Source organism: Chenopodium quinoa, unplaced genomic scaffold, assembly GCF_001683475.1.
Source record: "Chenopodium quinoa cultivar QQ74 unplaced genomic scaffold, ASM168347v1, whole genome shotgun sequence".
Lineage (NCBI taxonomy): Eukaryota > Viridiplantae > Streptophyta > Magnoliopsida > Caryophyllales > Amaranthaceae > Chenopodium > Chenopodium quinoa.
The window spans coordinates 6239662-6248943 of record NW_018742309.1 but is presented as its reverse complement, the minus strand read 5'-3'; the positions used below and the strand labels follow the sequence as shown (position 1 = coordinate 6248943).

The 9282-nt window shown below is 38.4% G+C and overlaps 1 long non-coding RNA gene across 1 annotated transcript; it reads right to left on the bottom strand.

Moving 5' to 3' along the window:
* Window positions 1-1695: 1695 nt before the first annotated feature.
* On the bottom strand, window positions 1696-2913 carry LOC110687418. The gene is made up of 2 exons (XR_002504437.1): window positions 2564-2913; window positions 1696-1891 (listed from the first exon to the last, which is right to left on the bottom strand). It is a non-coding gene; the product is annotated as an uncharacterized LOC110687418 (long non-coding RNA).
* Window positions 2914-9282: the final 6369 nt, after the last annotated feature.

The following is a 9282-nucleotide window of genomic DNA, read 5'->3' as shown; positions in this document are numbered from 1 at the left end:
TAGATCATGGCATATTTTCAATCTCCAATAATGCGTGAGTGTCTTTAGGAGATAAAAATTCTGATATTGATAATTATTTTCATCAATGGAAGAAGAATATTGAAGAACATTAGAACAATGAAGAACAATATTTTGATTTATAATTTTGTTAATTTAATCTTTATTTTTTATTTAATCAGAAACTGATTTTAATAATATAATTATTAAAATAAAAAATAGATTTTTGAAAAATAAGATATTAATTTTCAAAAAACAGAAAATCAATTAAAAGGAAAAAATTCAAAAAAGAGGTTTGACCAAACCAAAAAAAAAAAAAAAAAAAAGGTTTTTTCACGAAATACCCCTGAGTTTTAACATAATTCACCAATTACCACCAAAAGTTTTCAAATTCACCATATACCATTCAGTTTTTACACAATACTACACAATGTATTTTTTGTTAACAGACGTTAGGCTGCCGTTTATGGGATTTTACAAATTCACCATATACCCACTTTGTGAAAACTTATTTCACCATATACCCAAAAATCATAGCAGCTACTTTTTTTTATTAAAAAAAAAAAAAAAGTCATTGCCATTTTTGTAACGGTTAGTTTATGTCAGCCACACTTCTAAGTTCATTTGCAAACATGTCTACACATTCTAAATCATCATCTTCATGCTATGAATCTGCATACGTTAGAGTGCCAAACAAAGCCTGTTCATGTGGGAGGAAATTTGCAATAAAAGCTTTGGCTCTGCAAAAAAATCCTAAAAGATTGTATAATAAGTGTGATGCATATGAAAAATTGAGATGGTGCAAGGGAAATGCTGAGAAAAATAATGTTGGTTCGGGTTATGAATTTCAAAGTAGGGAGGGCATTGATACACAATTCATGGAGATGAGAGCATGTTGAAGCAAGAAATGAAGCAGGTCAAGAGAAGACAAGTACAACAACAAAAATAGTAGATGCAGCAATTAAAATTGGAGTAGTTATGTTCATAATGATTGTATTTGTAGCATTAAAATGAGTTTGTCATGTAAACAAAATATCATTGCTACATAAATATGCACTTGGAGTACTACATAATTTGTTCTTACATAATGAGTTTCATGTCCAAAAACTGATTTAGGCAAACAAACCAAGCAATTCATAACATAATTTGTTCTTACAAAAGCTTTTAAGGGTTAGCAAAAAAAAAAAATGACAAAAGCAGCAGTAAAACCTCAGAGAGCTTGAGTGTTTGCCTTTCTCTTCCTCCCCCCTCCTTTAGGTTGCTTTGAAGTGCTGGCAGCCTGTTCTTTCTTTTTTACAGCTTCCACTACTACAAAAACATGAAAAGAAACCCCCTATAAAATTTTCCTAACTTTAGAGGGGGTCTTAAGCTCAGTGGTCTGTTAAGTTACGAAACCACCTTTTGTGGGGGGTTTGTTTGCTCAACTTTAGAAACCCCTCTTTCGACAGAAGGGGTTTCTTAAATACATCTAAATTAATTTTTCAAAGCATTAGAGGAACCCCCTTTTTCACAAAAGGGGTTTTATATATTATACATAAGAGACCACTTTCTAAATAGGGGGTCTCTTAGATATGTTCGTAATTTAAAAATAAATTATATACAGCTATACTCGTATATATGATAGCTATACCACATATTCAATTTCATGCCTTTTGTAGGATAAGTCAGCTACAAATCTCACATATTAATACTACAAGCTCAAACAAAAAAGAATCATATACTTAATTTTATTGTTTTACAATTTACTACTATAAAATTAGATACATAATCAAAAACTTTTACAATAACTAATTATCTATAACTACTAAACAAATGGCGATCGTATCCAAACAAAAATTGATATACTTCATGCCTTTATATTCTTTGAATTCATTTGATGAATGACAATATCCACCTACAAAACACACAAAATTAACCAAATTAATTAATAAATCAAAGGTTACAACAAGTAACAAGATTTTTCAAAAACGGAACTTAAAATTAATTAAAAAAAGATAAAAAAAAATTTTTGGAAAGGAATATAAAAAAAAAACAAAATATGCATAGTAGTATTAACAGTTTCGAAAAAAGACTAAATTTAAAATTAAAATTAGACTCAATACTAACGACAATTGAAATAGAAAAAGTAATTACATCATCTTAAACCAATAATGAATAGCATATCTAAATCCGAATATATGTAAAATTCAAATATAAAAAAGAAAATAAATTTTCAAATTATGAGCAGATTTTAAGCATAGTTTATTGAAAACACTACTAGAAATACTTAAAAAAGATAATCGAAAAAAAACCGATTGTATAAGAACCTGAAAAAAGGAGAACTAAAAAAATAAGAAATATATAACCAGATAAAAAAATGTTGAAGATCATAATTTAAAACCAGATCGTTAAAAAATTTAAACGGAAATAAGATAACAAGTTCAAAAAAATTTTAAATGAAATTCTATAGTAAGATATGTTAGAAATGATGATTAAAAACAAAATTAAAGGAAAAAAATCAAAATGAATTTCTGAAGAAAAAAAAACTGACGAAAAAATGAATCATAAAAATAATTGTTATTCTTACCGTTGATTGCTCCTTTAAATTCTAGACCTATGAGAAAATGCTCAAGATCTGCGCGTTTGAATAGAAAGCTAAGATAGAGGAGGTTTCTATGGAGGAAAAAGAGAGGACATGTATGTAGTGTTTATGTAGGGAGGGTTTAATGGACGTAAGAGAGAGAAAGAAGAAAAGAATAGAAGGGGGCAGCTGATAAGGGAGAAATGAAGAATAGTTAGGGTTAGTGGGGGAGCTGATATAAGAAACCCCTTTTCATAAGAAACCATTTTTCTTTAAAAGGTGTTTCTTAAATAGTAGTAAATTTGTCGAAATAAATAAGAACCATTTTTCTCTTAAAAAGATTTCTTTTATTCATGTATAAGAGACCCCTTATCTGAGAAAATAGGTTTTTTTTCATTAAGAAACTCCTTATTTGATAAAAGGGGTTTCTTATTAGTGATTCTTTTGGCCAATTATGTAATAGTGTTCTTTTCTTGCTTTACACGGTAATGCATTGTGCCCCAACTCTTTGGATAGGCTGCACTTGTTGTTCTTGTGCCTTTTCCCTTTTTTAGCTTCATTAAGGTTTCTTCTTCTCTGCTTTGCTGGTGAAGGGTATATGGTGAATTTGAAAAAAGTAATTGTTATAATTTTTGGGTATATGGTGAAATAAGTTTTCAAATAGTGGGTATATGGTGAATTTGTAAGATCTCATAAACGGTAGTCTAACGTCCGTTAACAAAAAAACGGCACCGTGTGGTATTGTATAAAACTGAATGATATATGGTGAATTTAAAAAATGTTGGCGGTATTTGGTGAATTATGTTAAAACTCAGGAGTATTTCGTGAAAAAACCGAAAAAAAAAAATCTATCAATAAGAATTAAGAATAATGGTGGTCATTTTGAGGATGATCATTGTAGAATTTTTACAACGACATAGTATATACTCCATCTGTTTCATAATAATCGCAACACTTTTCTTTTATGTCCGTTTCATAATAATTACAACACTTCTTTATTTGGTAATAAGGACCCACTATTATTTAATTAATTATCTCTCCTACCTTTACTTTTACAAATATTTTATTATTTCTCTCTTACCAACCCCACTTACACTACTTTTTTTTTTTTTTATTATTATTATTTCTCTTATACTAAATATACTTTATATTATAAAAAAAAAAGGTTCCACTGACATTATTTTATTTAAGCCTACTCTATATCTCTCTTAAACTTTGTGTACTCCCTACCATTGCAATTATTACGAAACGGAGAGAGTACTATGTTAGTCCCGTGTAATGCAAGGTTTTAATTATAAAAAAATTTACTTGTAAGTGTGTAATATAAATATTTGGAAAATTTGTTAGAAGCTACCTTTTAAATGACATTTTTTGTCAAAAACTACCTTATAAATTTTTTTTTGTGAGAAGATACCATTTAAACAAAATTTTTTACGAGGAAATACCACTCACCAAATTTTCAAATTTGACCTTAAAAACACGGCGTTGACTAGTCACGTGACTTCATTAAACCCAATTTTTTTTTTTTCCTATTCTTTCCCTCATCTTTATCACCCCTTACGGCCTTACCCCTGACTAACCTTCTCTCTCCTCAATTCATCCCCTCCTGCAATAACTCCATCGATCCACTGTAGCAAAGGATGCCAAAAATTAAATTTTCTTCTTCATCTTCTCAAGTTCCTCACAAAGCCTATGTTTCTCTGCAATTAGTTACTTCCCTTTGCCAATCAATTATATCCTCATCAAACCACTCAAAGAGGTTACGACTTACAACCCTTTGCACCAGTTTCAAAGTTGTAAAATTTGCATCATAAAAACTTCCTCCCCGGATTCTCATGAGTCCATGATGTTTGCTTGGCAACTGTAATCCCGCATCCGCACCTAACAACCTTACCATTGCTATTTAAAGATGCCATTGACTTGCATGAATTGGCCAGAAATATTAACATACAGAAATCCCCAATTAAACCTTACTATAGTCACACAATTTGTCAAACAACCACTACACTTAAATTTTCAGAAATTCAAGTGACATACATACTCGAATTACCTAACTTGTCGTTTGTAATTTCTACAAAGATTCAATTTCTGGAAGAAGCTTTGATTGAATGCTTTTGTAGAAGAGATAAATTGAGGAGAGAGAAGGTATTGGGTATCACTAAGGGTAAGTGGTGAGAAAAATGAGGGAAAGAAATAAGGAAAAAAGGAAAAAAAAAAAAAAATTGGGTTTAATGAAGTCACGTGACCGGTGCATGACTGGTTAACGCGGTGTTTTGAGGTCAAACTTGAAAATCCGACGAGTGGTATGTCCTCACAAAAATTCTTATTTAAATGGTATCTTCTCACAGAATTTTTTTTATAAGGTAGTTTTGACAAAAAATGTCATTTAAAACGTAGTATCTAACAAATTTTCCTAAATAATTTAAGCAAAACATAGCAAATCGTGATCCGTCTTGTTAGATTAATTGAGTTAAAATGAATTGAAGGACATGATATTTGATTAGGGGATTTTTATCCACCAAGCACCGTTTGACAAGTGGACCAACCAGGTTCCGCCACGCGTCCTCCATGGACCACTTAAGACACGCCACGTGTCCACCCATGCCAAATGGGACAACCGGCCATCAAGGCCCATTTCAGTCTAGAAGCCCGATCGGCTCTAGGTTTACCTTAAACCTAGAGAGTTGCACGCTTCCCAAGGCTATAAATACTCGATTAATCCTCATTAATCAAGGGACCGAATAATTTACGGAACACACTAATAACCGGCTGATCTCGCTAGCAAAGCAGATTACCTACATTAAATACTCTCACCTAGAGAGACCTTATTACTTTAATTTCTGTATTAATTACTCCTTAATCAGGTACTAACTTGACCGTTGGAGGCGGAGCTCTCAGGAGTCTCCGTTATTTTGCAGGTACAGGCGTCCGGTTCCAGTCTCGGAATTGTAACTCTCCCGCAGGACATCAGAAAACCCCGAAACATTTGGCGCCGTCTGTGGGGAGAGTACTTCAGAGATGGCATCCAAGTCTGTACCGACCCCAGAAGAGAGGCGTCCCCTAGACGACCCTCAAGTTCAGTCGGACCATGATACCGAAAGTGAATTTGAAGTTGAAACTCATACAGCTCCAGACGGGACCCTAAGGGCCCGCCGTACCCGTCATACTGAAATAAGGGAACGGGAGTATCTTCAAACAGGAAGCGAGCCAGCAGGCGCACCGCTTGCTCGGCAACAGCCGACTGATGGGTCTGCTCCCATCACAAGGAACGAACTCATGACCTTCATGAGGGGATTCAAGGGAGAGATCCAAGAGTTGATCAACAAAAAACCGCCTGCTTCAGTCAAAGAGCAGGCGGCCAAAAAACCTTCCACTTCACTGAAGAGGAAGCCAGTTCAAGGGCGAGAGGCGACTCCCCATCCTAAATCTAAGAAGCGGGAGCCGTCTGCTCTTGATTTCACAAAACTCCGTTATCCTACGGGAAATAGGAAACCGGTTCGTCATATTCAGGCGGACGGGTCAAAGCAAACGTTCACAGATGCTCGGCACCTGCTAGAGCAGAAGAAGAGTGACCGATTATCAGAGTCGGCTTCTACTTCAAATTTTCAGGACAGTTTGCAAAATGCCTCGATGAGGCCAACTCAGTCGTACCATGCGAGTCAGTCAGGCGGCACCTCCCGTCAGTCTGGCTTTCATAGGGCGCAGGCGGTACCAAATTTACCATTTGTGCCGCAACAACAATATTTTATGCAGCCACCTCCATTTGGTGGACCTGCAGCAAAAAACGTCCAACCTATGGACTGGCAGCTACGGCTGCTTAGACTTGGTGAACAGCCGTCGGCCTTCTCCAAGGAAATTACTGAAGCCGCTCAGCCGGCCAAAGTAAAAAATGTTTTAGTAGGCGCCTATGATGGCACTACTAACCCGGAAGACCATCTGATGGCATTCACCAACCTGATGTACCTTCAAGGGTTGGATGATCCCACTTGGTGCAAGTGTTTCCCAGCAACTCTCAAGGGAATTGCACAGCAATGGTTCGGCAACCTGCCGACTGGTTGTGTAAACAGTTTCAGGACGCTTGCTTACTTATTTGCCTCCAACTTTGCAATGAACATCCCTGCGAAGAAAACGACCCTTGATTTGGGAACAATTCAGCAGGGTGAAAAGGAGGGGCTTCGTTCCTACATCAGGCGGTTCAACCTGATGAGAATACAGATTCAAGGGTTACCGGATGAGGTAGCTTATACTGACTTTTTTAGAGGTCTCAAAGACGGGTCTACCTTCAAATTTGATTTAGTTCGAAAAAGGGTGGCGACTCTTCAAGAGGCCTTGATTGAAGCAGAAGCCTATATACAGGCGACTGATCTGTGTACAATGAAACAGTCGGACGGGAAGAGGTTCGACAATAGAGAAGGACGACAGAAACAGTCGTCCAACAAAGATGAAAAAAGAAAAGGGGTCTGGGCGGCTGATTCCTCTAAACAGCCGGCCAAGAAGAAAAAGGAATTCAAACCATACTCCCCAAAGTATGTGTTTAACAAGGATAACCAGTTTATCCTAAAAGAAATAAAGGGACGGCTCTCAATTGAGAAACCGCTCCCCATGAAGGGTTCTGCGAGCAACCGGAACCAAGACAAAATCTGTGCTTATCATGATGACATTGGTCATCACACCAACGACTGCATTAGTCTCATGCGGTACCTAGACCGCTTGGCTGATCAAGGTGATCTTGACACTTATGTCAAGAAATCTACGGGGAATACTTCCTCAAAAAAGCAGTCGGCCAAAAAGAATCAACAGGCCGACAGTTCCGATACAGATGATGCAGTCGTCTACACCATTGCAGGCGGCTTCTCAGGAGGCGGCCCCACTATTAGGGGCAACAAAGATAATATAAGGCGGTTAGATGTAAATTCCGTTCACCAAGAACGACCGTCCAAATATACATTTCCTGAGATTGTCATCACTGAAGAGGATCTAGGAGGAATAAGGGGGCCGCATGACGACCCTCTCGTTATTGAATGTAAAGTGGCCAACCAGAGAGTTGGTCGAATCCTCATAGATACTGGGAGCTCTTCAGATCTCATCAGCAGCAAATGTCTGTCAAAACTGAAATATCAGACGGACTGCATACATCCGGCCTCCCACCCTTTAATAGGGTTTGGAGGAGGAGTCGTCCACCCACTGGGACGAGTTGATCTACCCGTCCGCCTGGGCGAAAAAGGGGAAGGACGACACATGGTAGTCCGATTCCTAGTTGTAGAGGAACTCTCTGCCTACAACATGATTCTGGGTCGCCCAACCCTGAATAGTGCCAAGGCTGTTATAATCCCGTCACTTATGCTGCTTAAGTTTGAAAGGGACAATGGAACAGTCGGCTCCCTAAGGGGAGATCAGAGGATGGCCCGAGAGTGCTATCTCTCGGATGTCAAACCCACTGCTAAGGCCACTGGCTCAAGTGGAGAAAAAACAGACCTTGACAATGTCAAGGAAAGTGCGCCTGTTCAAGAAACAAGCGACAGAAAAAGAAAGGCGTCCCAGACAGAGTCCGCCAGAAAGGCAAGAAAATAGCAATCATTGGCAGAGGACCGGCCGGATGAGTTCCGCCCTCAGCCGGCTGGTGAGCATACGGACCTGATATTAGACGACTCCCGCCCTGACCGAACAGTCAAAGTTGGGACGACTGCTCTGAGAAACCTTGGTGATGACTTTCACAACCTGTTGAAAGAATACAAGGACATCTTTGCATTTGAAGTCCATGAAATGCCAGGCATTAGTCCTGATCTGGCAGTACACAAACTCGCTGTGGATCCGAAAAAGAAGCCTGTACGGCAAAAGAAGCGGAACCATGGTGAAGAAAGAGGTCAGGCGGCCGCCGCCGAAGTCAAAAAATTACTTGATGCAGGGTTCATTCGGCAATGTTACTTCCCAGATTGGGTTGCAAATGTGGTACTTGTTAAAAAGCCGAATGGCACCTGGCGAATGTGTGTAGACTACACAGACTTGAACAAGGCGTGCCCCAAAGACAGTTACCCTCTGCCCAAAATTGATAACCTGGTCGACTCAACAGCCGGCCATGCCTTGATGAGTTTTATGGACGCCTATTCTGGTTTTCATCAAATTCCTTTGTGGAAGAAAGATCCGGAGAAGACGGCCTTCGTCACTGATCAGGGATTATACTGTTATACGGTCATGCCGTTTGGTCTTAAGAATGCCCCGGCTACATTCCAACGAATGATAAACACAGTGTTCTTTGATCAGATTGGGAGAAACGTCGAGGCATACATTGATGATATGATTGTTAAGACTAAACTTCAGAAAGATCATCTGACGGACCTCCGAGAAACTTTCGCCACACTCAGGCGGCACCATGTCATGCTCAATCCCAAGAAATGTGTATTTGGAGTTGAGTCTGGGAAATTTCTCGGATTCCTTATCAACCAGAGAGGAATAGAGGCGAACCCTGAGAAGGTACAGGCGGTCATTGACATGCAGTCGCCTCGTACCGTCCGAGAGGTTCAGAAGTTAACAGGTTGTCTGGCGGCCTTGGGAAGATTTCTAAGCCGATCAGGCGACAAATGCCTATACTTTTTCCAGGCAATTAAGAAAAAGGCAAGGTTTGAATGGGGGCCGGATGCTGAGGCCGCCTTCCAGAAATTAAAGGTTCACTTGCATTCCTTGCCAAGGCTGGTCAGCCCTTTGCCCAAAGAAAATCTCTACATGTA